Genomic DNA, 12,138 nt, shown 5'->3' on the forward strand with positions numbered 1-12,138 from the left:
ATCTAGCTCAGTATTGTCTACACTGACTGGCAGCAGCTTCTCCAAGGTTACAGGCAAGAGTCTTTCCCAGCCCTACCTGGAGATGCTGCCAGGGACTGAACCCGGGACCGTCTTCCGTATGCACTACCACTGAGCTATGGTCCAACACGCCAGTTGTCTTGGCCTTCAGGGTCATGGAGAAAATGCTCAAAATGTTATGTACTGCCTCCTTAAGAGGCAAACCAAGAAGTCCTCAGGATGAAAAAGGTCATGGAAGAGAAGAGGAGGGAACAATGCTCTGTGTGAGTGGTGGGCCTGTATGGTCTCCTGAACAGTCCTAGGCTGAGACAGACTAGCAACTCAAGATGGTTCTTCTATGGGTGGGTTGTTATGGAGCATCTCTGCATCAGGACTGACTGAATGCTTCAACCACAAACAGTACAGAAAGGCAGCAAATTAGCAGGCCTTGGCAGAGGCTGGTTAGAGGCTGGTTATTATTATTATTGATTCATTATTTATTCGCTTTCTATACCGCCTTCCAAAAATGGCTCAGGGCAGTTTACACAGAGAAATAACAAACAACTAAGATGGCACCCTGTCCCCAAAGGGCTCACAATCTAAAAAGAAACATAAGATAGGCAGCGGCATCAGCCACTGGAGGGATGTTGTGCTGGGGGTGGAGAGGGCCAGTTACTCTCCTCCTGCTAAATAAAGAGAATCACCCCGTTAAAAGGTGCCTCTTTGCCCAGTTAGGAGGGGTTAGAAGGAGACCGCCCAGAGCAGTGACCAAGACAGAGACATCACTTTGCAGCTGCTCCTACAGATGAGTCTCAGAGCATTCCCCTGCTTGCAGAATACTAGCGCGTGGGTAGAAGAACTGGTCTTGGGTTAGCGAGCATCAACTGTCCCCTTTGCTGAGCAGGGTCCACCTTGACTTGCATTTGGATGGGTGACCATGTGAGCCCTGTAAAATATTCACCGGCTTAGAGGATGGGGCTTAGAGATTCCACTGCAGATGCTCTTCTGTGGAAGAGCATCTGCATGCTTGCAGGCAGAAGGTTCCAGTTCCAGTCGCTGACCCTGGGATCTTCCCAGTTCTCATGTTCCTCGACAACTGGTTGAAAAAGAACATCCATTCACACTACTGAACCGATAGACAGCATGACCAGAAGTGGCTCTGGGATCCCCGTGGTTCTGAAAAGGATTAAAAACAGCGGATGCTTCCACCAATTCTGCACAGACGCCTTGCTCCTCTGCTTTATTTTTTCCCCCTGTCCAATGATCCAGAATTCATTCCCTAGGTATAATTCAAGGGCAAACTGATGAGATGCTCCACATGCCCATTAGCACTGCATCCCACGGAACATCGGTGCGGCCAACCAGCCAATTCCTAAGCGCCACATCCACCTCCAGCTTACATGGGCACAACTCTGCCATTTCCGATGGAGTCACACCTGCTTCCATCAGGAATGAGCTTTGCCTTGAAATCCTCCATCTGCCTGCTCTATACGGCCATATGTTGGTTTCACTTTGCTCCCACTGTCTGTGCCATACAATGAGATTGATAGCACATATACCGGGATGCACTGAGAGGCCAGCAGGCATCTTACATCCGCTGGTCTCCTGGTCCCCCAAAGATTGTCCTGCACCACCCTCTGAGCAAAAGCAATACATAATAAGCTGCCATATACTGAGTCAGACCATGGGTCCATCTCGCTCAGTATTGTCTACACAGACTGGCAGCAGCTTCTCCAAGGCTGCAGGCAGGAGTCTCTCTCAACCCTATCTTGGAGATGCTGCCAGGGAGGGAACTTGGAACCTAGCTGCTCTTTCCAGACAACTCCATCCCATAAGGGAAATAACTTACAGTGCCCATACCTCTAGTCTCCCTTTCATATGCAACCAGGGTGGACCCTGCTTAGCTAAGGAGACAAGTCATGCTTGCTACCACAAGACCTGCTCTCTTCCTTAGACCTTACATCTTGCTTAACTGCAGCAGATTAGCTCATTCGCCATTTAAACTCTGAATTTGCATCCAATTGTTGTTTTTTTCAACCCATGCAGTCTGCAGAAGAATAAAGCATTACAAAGAATACAAAGGATGCTCATGTTAAAGCATTAAGGCTTAACAACTGATAAATTGCTAACTGAGCAAAGGAGGTGCCTATTTAAAGTGGGGATTCTCTTACATCTAGCACCCTCCCCCCCCCCCGGAAGCCCTCAGTGTCAGCCAAAAATATGTCCCTGAGGGCTGTGCTAGGTGGATAGGCTGGGCACCAAAGGAATTTCCTGTGGCAGAGAGTTCCACATGATGGAGGCCACTACAGAGAAGGCCCTCTGATGTGTCACCACCACCAGCCGAATGTCTGAAGGTGGCAGGACATGCAGAAGGTCCTGCCCACCTGAATTAGCAGTATGGTTATTTTGAGCCCTATATCTCTCTGTGGGGTAGCAAAGGCATGGGTTGCCAACACTGCATTTCCAGCAGGAAATGCTGCATATCCATCTCTCATCCAGTCGAGATGGATATGCTTTAGATTCTTAGAGCTGCTTGCTGAAGAAATATGCTTCATTTAAAAGTGTTCCCTCCTCAACTTCTGCAGCGCATGTTTAAAGGTTTATAAATAACACGGAGGAGGTCTCCTAGGACTGAAAACCGGCAGGCGGCATTCACTCCAGTTAATTTGTAAGGGGACTAATTAGCTAATTATAGGGAGGCCTGTGCTACCGCAATTGGGGTTGACCCGACGGAGAGCAAACTTGGTTGGAGAACCGGAGAATCAAAACACAGACGGGAGGTAAGAAAAGCAATCTTGCCAAGGGAATCCAAACTGTGTACCGAGGCGTATTCATCTGTTGTGGCAGATAAGTTAATTAGGTAATTAAAGGCTGCTGGGAGCCCAAAGCACACATGCACAAAGGAGAGTGTCTCTTGGTCTCTGCATGACTCACTGATCTGGACTCTTGTCCTTCCAATCGGCCTCTGCCATGTTTCAGCGCTAGGTGTGGCTGGATCAACCATTCCCAGGGCAGCAACACAGCCCAATCACACACACCCAGAGGATGCCGTTCAATGGGAACTCTGCAGGAGTCGCTGTTCTGGGTTTATCTCCTTCAGCTTCTTTAGAGTGAGTTATTCTGGCCCAGTTCATGTTGTTGTTGTTATGATTATTGTTATTTATTTATTTTATTCAATTTCTATCCCGCCCTTCCAAAAAATGGCTCAGGGCGGTTTACATAGAGAAATAATAAATAAATAAGATGGGGTCCCTGTCCCCAAAGAGCTCACAATGTTGGAGCTAGGAGTCCATCAGCTCTCAGCTGCAATCTCTCAAAAGTGGGCTTAATAAATAAAGGCAACTGGTGGGCCATCTTCCCTGTTCTAATATTGCGTAAAAGGATTAGCTGGGTCTTAAGGGAGGGGATCAAGGCTTAATGGATGAAACGTTATTACACTTCGGTTCCTAATTACTCAGATTTTATCCTTCTGTTGCATCAGGTTCATTGAGATGCCCTCCACCTGGGCTCACGAAGAGATGGGCGACCACATCTGGGGCTTTAAAGTTTAGAAACAAGGCAGCTTGGAGGAGAGCTGGTCTTGTGGTAGCAAGCATGAGTTGTCCCCTTAGCTAAGCAGCGTTCACCCTGGTTTGCATTTGAATTGGAGACTACTTACGTGAGCACTGTAAGAAATTCCCCTTAGGGGATGGGGCCACTCTGGGAAGAGCATCTTCATGCTTGCATGTAGAAGATCCCAAGTTCCCTCCCTGGCTTCTCCAAGATAGGGCTGAGAGAGATTCCTGCCTGCAACCTTGGAGAAGCCGCTGCCAGTCTGTGTAGACAATACTGAGCTAGATGGACCAATGGTTTGACTCCGTATAAGGCAGCTTGCTATGAAGTAAGGCCCACTGTACTCATCAAGGCCTACTCCGAGACAGATCTGTTTGCCCAATGGATATTGCAACCAAATTGAGCTGGAGATTCTTGTATTGTTGGACAAACAGGCTCACGTTTTCCTGCTGTGTTTGTCCATCCTTATGCATGCAAACTGCTGTCGAATCAGCCCCCGAATTTCCCTTTAATTTAGCCGCCGGCGCGGCTTCCAGGTGATTTCTCCGTTAGAAAGTTGGTTTCAATTACTCAAGAGCTATTTCCCTCTTCACTGTGAGTTTAATTTCCTTAATGTCTCCGTAATCATATTATGGCTTACAAAGGTAATGGTATTAGATCGCCTGGCTTTATGTGTAAATGTAATGATATAATTAAGACTGTATGCCCTTAATAATTGAATCCTGTGGGAAGGCAAGTCTTTGCAAACATTTCCAGCAGACCAGAAACACACCAACTTCCTGCCATTTCTCTGCAGGGGAATGCTGGCTTCCCAGGGAGAAGAAACCCAGCTGGAGGGGTTCTCACCTTTACCTGTGCACATGGTGGTACCCTCTAGAGTACAATCTAGGAATCTGCAGCTCTATGCATTGCTGTCCCATGTGGTGAGCCATTGGTACTACAGGTGAAGAATCTACCTGGTCGTAAGAGTTCCCAGGTACTGTGTCTCCACCCACCCAGACTGGCCATTGGTTGACCTTAACAGATTCGATTCAGGTTCAGTTCCTAACAGGAAGCATTTCAGGCTGGGACTGCCTGGGGAACAATAATCTCCCTGACTCTGGTGCAGTCTACCTCTAGTTGGACGGCTGCTTATCTTGCTGCCTGAAGTGTCCTGACAGTGTGCTATGCTGAGCCCCTTGGACGAAGGGTAGAATATAAATGTAATGCCCAAGCATTGCAGAGAGTTGACTCGGGCGTGACTAAACGCCATACCCTCTGCAGTGCTTGGGTGCAGATTTAACAAAACCCCGTATGCTGACTAAAAGTGCCCATGTGAATCCAGATCAATTGAATCAGTTGAACTGAACCCTATTGTACTGTGCTTTTTACAGAGATCATCATAAACTTTTTATCATAGGAACATAGGAAGCTGCCATATACTGAGTCAGACCATTGGGCCATCTAGCTCAGTACTGTCTTCACAGACTGGCAGCGGCTTCTCCAAGGTTACAAGCAGGAATATCTCTCAGCCCAATCGTGGAGAAGCCAGAAAGGGAACTTGAAACCTTCTGCTCTTCCCAGAGTGGCTCGATCCTTGTTTGAAAATTCTGCCAGTTAGTTCTGATGATTTTTTTATCTTTTTCTCTCCTCTTTTCGGATCAGAAATTTGATTTATTGCACGAGGTACCGACACTTTGTGTAATGGCCAGCAGAACCTAGCAAGAGTTAATGTCTAATAAAATACATTTAGTTTGATAACAGTGGATGAATTCTTACTAAACCTGTCGTTACAGCCTATAGGAGTTTAATCTAGTTTATGAATCCTTGTTGTGTTACAGATTGTATCCTATTATAATCTGTATTGGAATTGTCTTTGATTCCGCTGCTGGTCTAAGACCATAATAAAGACGGATGACGATAAATGTAATACATTCTTCGCCAATGTAAGGTTTATCTAAGCAGATTTAGAAGTAAGTTTCACCAAATTCAGTCAGCCGGACCTACCGTGCAAAGGTATGTTAGGCCAGTAATGTGGCATGCACACAAGTTGTGCAAACACAAAATTCTGCAAATGGTGTTACACAAAAGCAAGCCTTATTTCCAATGGGCTTACTCATATGTAAAGCCCTTTTTACAACTTATGTGTGCACAGTGTTACTGAGTGTTAACCTCATGGAGGGCAGTGGCTACTAGTCTGGTGGCTATGAGCCACTTCCAGGCTCTGAGGCAAGATGCCTCTCAATGCCAGTAGCAGGGGAGCAACAGCAAGAGAGGTTATGCCCTTACCTCTTGCCTGTGGGCTCCCCAGAGGCATCTGGTGGGTCACTGTGTGAAACAAGATGTTGGACTTGATAGGCCTCGGGCCTGATCCAGCAGGGCTGTTCTTATGTTCTTATGAGCTGGCATACTCTTGTGTTGCATGGTATGTCAACCAATATCTTCAGGACTGCATCCTAAATCAAGTTCCTGCTACTTGTTAGAATCTTTCATTTGCATCGCAATTTTATGATGTTGCCTTCGGCTGTAGTTATAGCAAGCTAACAGCAGGGAAATGTTTGACTAACAAGCAGAAGGTTGTTGGTTCGAATCCCCGCTGGTACTATACCGGGCAGCAGTGATATAGGAAGATGCTGAAAGGCATAGTCTCATACTGCGTGGGAGGAGGCAATGGTCAACCCCTTCTGTATTCTACCAAAAGAAAACCACAAGTCTCTGTGGGCACCAGGAGTCGAAATCGACTTGACGGCACACTCTACTTTAATGGTACCCATTGGCACTGGCAGTCCATGTAGGGTCTTCCCTTGTGTGGGTATTGAGACTTTTCTAATAGAAAGACAGGATTGTTGACTAATCTTCTTGAACTAAAAGCTGACAACAAGCCCTGGCGGTTATTGACTTACTGTCACTATAGAGGACTGAGACCTGTGTTCCTTTTTTTAAAAAAAGCTGTTTCCCCCCCTTTAGTTGTAATGCTGTTCTCTTCACTGCTAAGCCTTCTGCCGGTGCTCCCATTCATCCTTGAGCTCTCTGTCTTGTAGCTATGTTGTACAGCTGCGATCGTGCCCTCTCTGGGACTGTTTTACAACCTCGGCTTTGTATGAATGAAACACTTGGCATCCGTTCAGTCTAGAGTCATCCCTGAGTTTTGCCTACAGTGGGATTCCAAGCAGTGATGGAGTCCCAATTGCAGAAGGGCAGGCGCTCTCCGTGACACCCCCTGGCCACACCCACCATGACAGCCATGCCCCATAGCCATGCCAACCCCAATGGCTACACCCCATTTAGAGAGATAGATAGATGGAGGCAATTTGGGGCATTCTGTTCCAGGAAGACATCAGAACAGCCAGGAGTGTAGGGAAGCCCCAGCCACGCCCCCTGCATCTGATGTCACACACAGGGGGTGTGGCATGTTTGCAAATGGAACCACACAAACACACACACACACCCGTTTTCAAGCATATTCAACCCAGCGCCGTGTTTGCCAGTGTTCCTTCCAACAGAAAATCCCAGATGTGGTTGACTACAACTCTCAGCATCCTCAGCCAAAGCCCACTGCAGCTAGGGATTCTGGGAGTTGTAGTCCACAACATCTGGGAATCCCTCTTAACAGGCAACGCTGCCTAGAGCAGCTCTCCCTGCTTTTTCGAAGGCAGGGAACCGCCTTCCCGGCCAGGCTGGGAAACCAGCAGCCTAGCTGGGAAATGCAGCTCCTTGCCTTGTGAAACAGGGAAAGCTGCTCCCGGCCTCGCTGCAAACATGGCGCTGGGCGGGATATGCTTGAATATGGGGCGCAGGGCTCTGTGTGTGAGGGCGCCACGCCTTCCTGCATCTGACGTCGTACGCAAGGGGTGTGTTTGGGGTGCAGGCTGGAGCCCCTGAGTGCAACGGCCTGGTTTCTTTGAACCCGTACACACAGTGATGGCTCCGCCCCTGAAAACAGCCCTACCGGATCAGGCCCAAGGCCTATCTAGTCTAGCATCCAGTTTCACACAGTGGCCCAACAGATGCCTCTGAGACGCCCACAGGCAAGAGGTGAGGGCAGGCCCACTCTCTTGCCGTTGCTTTCCTGCAACGTATCTAGAGGCTTCTTGCCTCCGAGACTGGCCTATAGCCACTAGACGAGTAGCTATTGTTCAGGGGCGTAGCAAGGTTGGAGTGGGCCCAGAAACAAGACTTTAAAATGCCCCCCCCTCCTCACTGAAGCTCAGCTCATGAAGTAAAGAAATCTTAAATGAGGCTGAATAGCGGAGATATATATGAGACGTGTGTGTGTGTGCCACAATAGAACATCATCCTCATTCATTTTTAAAAAGGTTTTGCAAATTGTGGATGATGCAAGTCATTTAATGGGACTAGAGCAAGACATGCTGTTCTGGTAGCTCCAGGTCTTAACACTCACATCAATTTCGGAGGATGAACACAACTGAAGGAAGCCCGGGCTGGTGTGTGGTTGGGGGAGTCAGTCATGTGACTTGCCTCTGGGGGGCCCCCAGGCAGTGGGCCCCCAGACAACTGTCTCTCCTTGCCCTATTATAGTTACGCCCCTGAGCAAAATGTCTTTGACCATCCCTGTTGTCCGGGTCCTCCAGAGAGAATCATCTTCTTGCACAGTAGTTTTCTGTCCCCTCTTTCAGCCATTGAAACGTTGGAAGCTTTGCACGCTCACACTTTCTCAGTCACGTTTCTATACTTTGACTTGATTCTCACACCAAGGATCACAGCTTGAGCTTTCCCATTTCTACTGTTGGACATTGCTGAAGAAAGCTAGGCTCTGACATATATATCTATATATAAATGAACCAGCTTGCCTGGAAGCAGTTTGGTTTGTGGTGCTCCACTTGATACCCTGTGAAGTGAGCTGGTCTTGTGGTAGCAAGCATGACTTGTTCCCTTAGCTAAGCAGGGTCTGCCCTGTTTGCTTATGAATGGGAGACTAGAAGTGTGAGCACTGTAAGATGTTCCCCTTTTAGGGGATGGAGCCGCTCTGGGAAGAGCAGAATGTCTCAAGTTCCCTCCCTGGCTTCTCCAAGATAGGGCTGAGAAAGATTCCTGCCTGAAACCTTGGAGAAGCCGCTGCCAGTCTGTGAAGACAATGCTGAACTATATTTATTATTATTATTATTTACATTTTATATCCCCCTCTTCCTCCAAGGAGCCCAGAGTGATGTACTAGATACTTAGGTTTCTCCTCACAACAACCCTGTGAAGTAGGTTAGGCTGAGAGAAAAGTGACTAGCCCAGAGTCACCCAGCAAATACCATGGCTGAATGGGGATTTGAACTCAGGTCTCCCCAGTCCTAGTCCAGCACTCTAACCACTACACCACGCTGGCTCTCTTAGATAGACCAACGGTCTGACTCAATATATGGTAGCTTCCTATGTTCCAAGACAGGGCTGCTCAACTTTGGCCCGCCAGCAGGTGTTGGCCTACAACTCCCACAATCCCTGGCTATTGGCCGCTGTGACTGTGGATTATGGGAGTTGTAGTCCAAAAACAGCTGGGGGGGGCTAAGTTGAGCAGGCCTGCTCTAGGATGACATGGGGCCATTAAAGAGGGCTTGTTGGGTTTGAGTGACCGACCAGCAGCAAATCTGTGAAATGAAACAACACTGGCGGTATCACAGTTCTCCTGTGCACAAAGTTAAATATACCCTTTTCTGGAAGAAGTCCAAGTTTTTAGCTCTGGAAAACAATTTTTCAAATTAATGTCTGACCAAATTGATTATGGAAGGGGTCTCTCTTCATCGAAGACTTCCCGACCCCTGGTTCCCTCTTTGTTACTAGCCTCCCTTCCCAGCTTTGGCATTTCTCATTCTGGCACATCTTAGAGCCGCTCAACAATGCTGACGGCGTCTGCCTTGCCTTTGTTTTCGCCCCCTACCCTGCTTCCTATTCTTCTCCAGCTACGAAACAGAAAATGAAATTGGTTTCCATTTCTGTTATTTTCTGCTTAGTGTCCATCAAAGCCGGCTCTCCTTTTGAAGTTTCAAATAACCCCATTATATTGGTTCCTTTCGAAATCATTAGGATGAGATTTTGTGGGGGCTGAAGGGAGGCGGCAGCTTTTGAGAAATGGTCTGTGTATTTGTCTTGGTTAAGTAATTCCATAGATTTGTGCCTACAAAAGTCCTTCCCCCATCACTGCTTCTCTGTGTTTTCCCAGTTATTGGAGTCCGTGGGGCATGTCCACAGGCTGTGCTGGAGTGCGTACACTCTGTGCAAAAAGTCTTCAAGACCCTCTCTCTGGTTCCTTGCCTGTTATGGGCTCACACTTGACTCAGGAGCTCTCCAGGTTGGTTTTCTGCTTCGGCAAACTTGGCTGAAGCGTGGGGCTTTGGATCTTAGCCCTGGCCTATTTAACGTACCCTTTGGCACGCCAACGGTTGGTGAACTACAACTCTGATTGCCCCCAGAAACAATAAATGGTGATTTAAGGGGAATAACCCACAATTTAGTGCTTCAAATGCTGAATCCAAGGCAGGTCTCATAGGAGCATAAGGAATCTGCCTCGTTCTGAGTCTGCTTATTAGACCACTTAGCTCAGGATTGTGTCAACTCAGGATGGCAGTGGATCTCCAAGGTTTCTGGCAGGGATCTTTCCCAGCCCTACCTGGAGGTTTTACAGACAGGGCTTCCCCCCTGAATCCACTCCTGATTGGAGTGTGGATATGTCCACATATTCACTGGATTTAACCCGACCTCTCTGTGGGCTATCAGGGACCAGACAGACAGGGCTTTTTTTCTCTCTGAAGGGAGGCTGCGAATTCTGGCTTAGTCTAAGTTATGTCCGGGTTTAAAGAATCCTATTTCCAGCAGCTTTTGAAAAAAGAAAAAAAATCCTCCAGGGCTTCTGCTTTTTCTGAAGGTGTTGAAGGAGGTGCTGATGGCTAGGCGAATGGTCCATCAAATCCCTCAGATCTGCTGCAAAGCAGATTCCTTCTTCCGATACCCCGAGGCATAGAGCCATGTGTGAAAAACCTCCTGGAGGTGTTGCCAGAGATTGAATGGGTGGGAGCTTCTACATGCTACGGCCCCTCCCCAACAGAAAGTTTCCACTGAGATGTGAACTTGGCTTGCTGGATTCAGAGTCCAGAGTTTGCACCGTTGAACCTCCACAAATAAATCTGAACAGAGTGAAAGATCGGAGGATCCAGTGTGCCCTACTTGCATATTTGAATGCCTCCTTAGAAAGGTAGGCAGCTGCCTTGTACCAAGTCAGACCCTTGGTCCATCTATCCCAGGGGATCTCAGTGGAGATCCTTGGTCCACCTATCACAGTAGACTGGCAATGGATCTCCAAGTACCAAGCAGAGATTATTCCCAGCTCTACTTGGAGATGATGGGGATTGAACCTGGGACTTTCTGCATGGAAGGCAGATGCTCTACCACTGAGCTAAGACCCTATATCCATCTCAGCCCATCCTAGATAGATAGACCTCTTCACTATCTATCTCTGTCGTCTTTAGCTGTGTTTGCTAGTGCTGGTGCCTTCGAACTGGCTCTGCCTCTGCGCCTGGATTATTCTCTCTCTACAGCCTGCTGTTATGCTGACATTTGCATCAAAGGCCCACCGTCTTAACCCAGCCTCTTTGCTCAGTTTTGTCCAGACGCAGCTCAGCGGTGTGGGTGGGTGGGTGGTTCCACCCGTTGTTTCTGTCTCATTAGGAAAACAGAGGATGTGCCCTTAGCTTGCATTATTCCAAGCCATACTATCTGTCTTCCCACTGCGTGCTCTTTGAGCAATTCAGATTTCATGGGAAACCACGGGGTAATCATGATTCTGTGTGACATTCACAAGCAAGCTCCCATATCCCTTTGTAAATATAACTAGCGAGCGGGAGAGAAACCTGGTTCAGATGTAATAAAGGTAAAGTGTGCCGTCGAGTTGGTGTCGACTCCTGGCGACCACAGAGCCCTGTGGTTGTCATTGGTAGAGTACAGGAGGGGTTGACCACCACCATCTCCCGTGCAGTATGAGATGATGCCTTTCAGCATCTTTCCTATATCACTGCTGCCCAATATAGGTGTCTGGGAAACATACCAATGGGGATTCAAACCGGCAACCTCTGGCTTGTTAGTCAAGTCATTTCCCCACTGCACCATTAGGTGGCTTCCGATGTAATATGAAACCAGAATTTAATCACAGATCCATGCCAACTTCTGCGAACCTTAAAACATACAACACAGGAAGCTGCCTTGTACTGAGTCAGACCATTGGTCCCTCTAGCTCAGTATTGCCTACACTGATTGGCAGCAGTTCTCCAAGGTTCCTGGAGATGCCAGGGATTGAACCAGGGACCTTCTGCGTGAATAAGAACACAGGGAGATAGGAACATAGGAAGTTGCCTTATATGGAAGTTGCCTTACATTGGCCCCTCTAGCTCAGTAATGTCTCCACTGACTGGCAGCAGCTCTCCAAGGTTCCCGGCAAGAGTCATTCCCACTTCCCAGCGATTTCCTACCTGGCAATGCCAACTGGGTCCTTCTGCATGCAAAGCAGATGCTCTGCTGAGCTACTGGATGGCTCCACCCTCAATACACAGCATGGAAACACAGGAAGCTGCCTTCTACCAAGTCGGACCATTGGTCCGTCCGGCACCATATTGT

Source organism: Hemicordylus capensis, chromosome 9 (assembly GCF_027244095.1).
Source record: "Hemicordylus capensis ecotype Gifberg chromosome 9, rHemCap1.1.pri, whole genome shotgun sequence".
Taxonomy (NCBI): Eukaryota; Metazoa; Chordata; class Lepidosauria; order Squamata; family Cordylidae; genus Hemicordylus; species Hemicordylus capensis.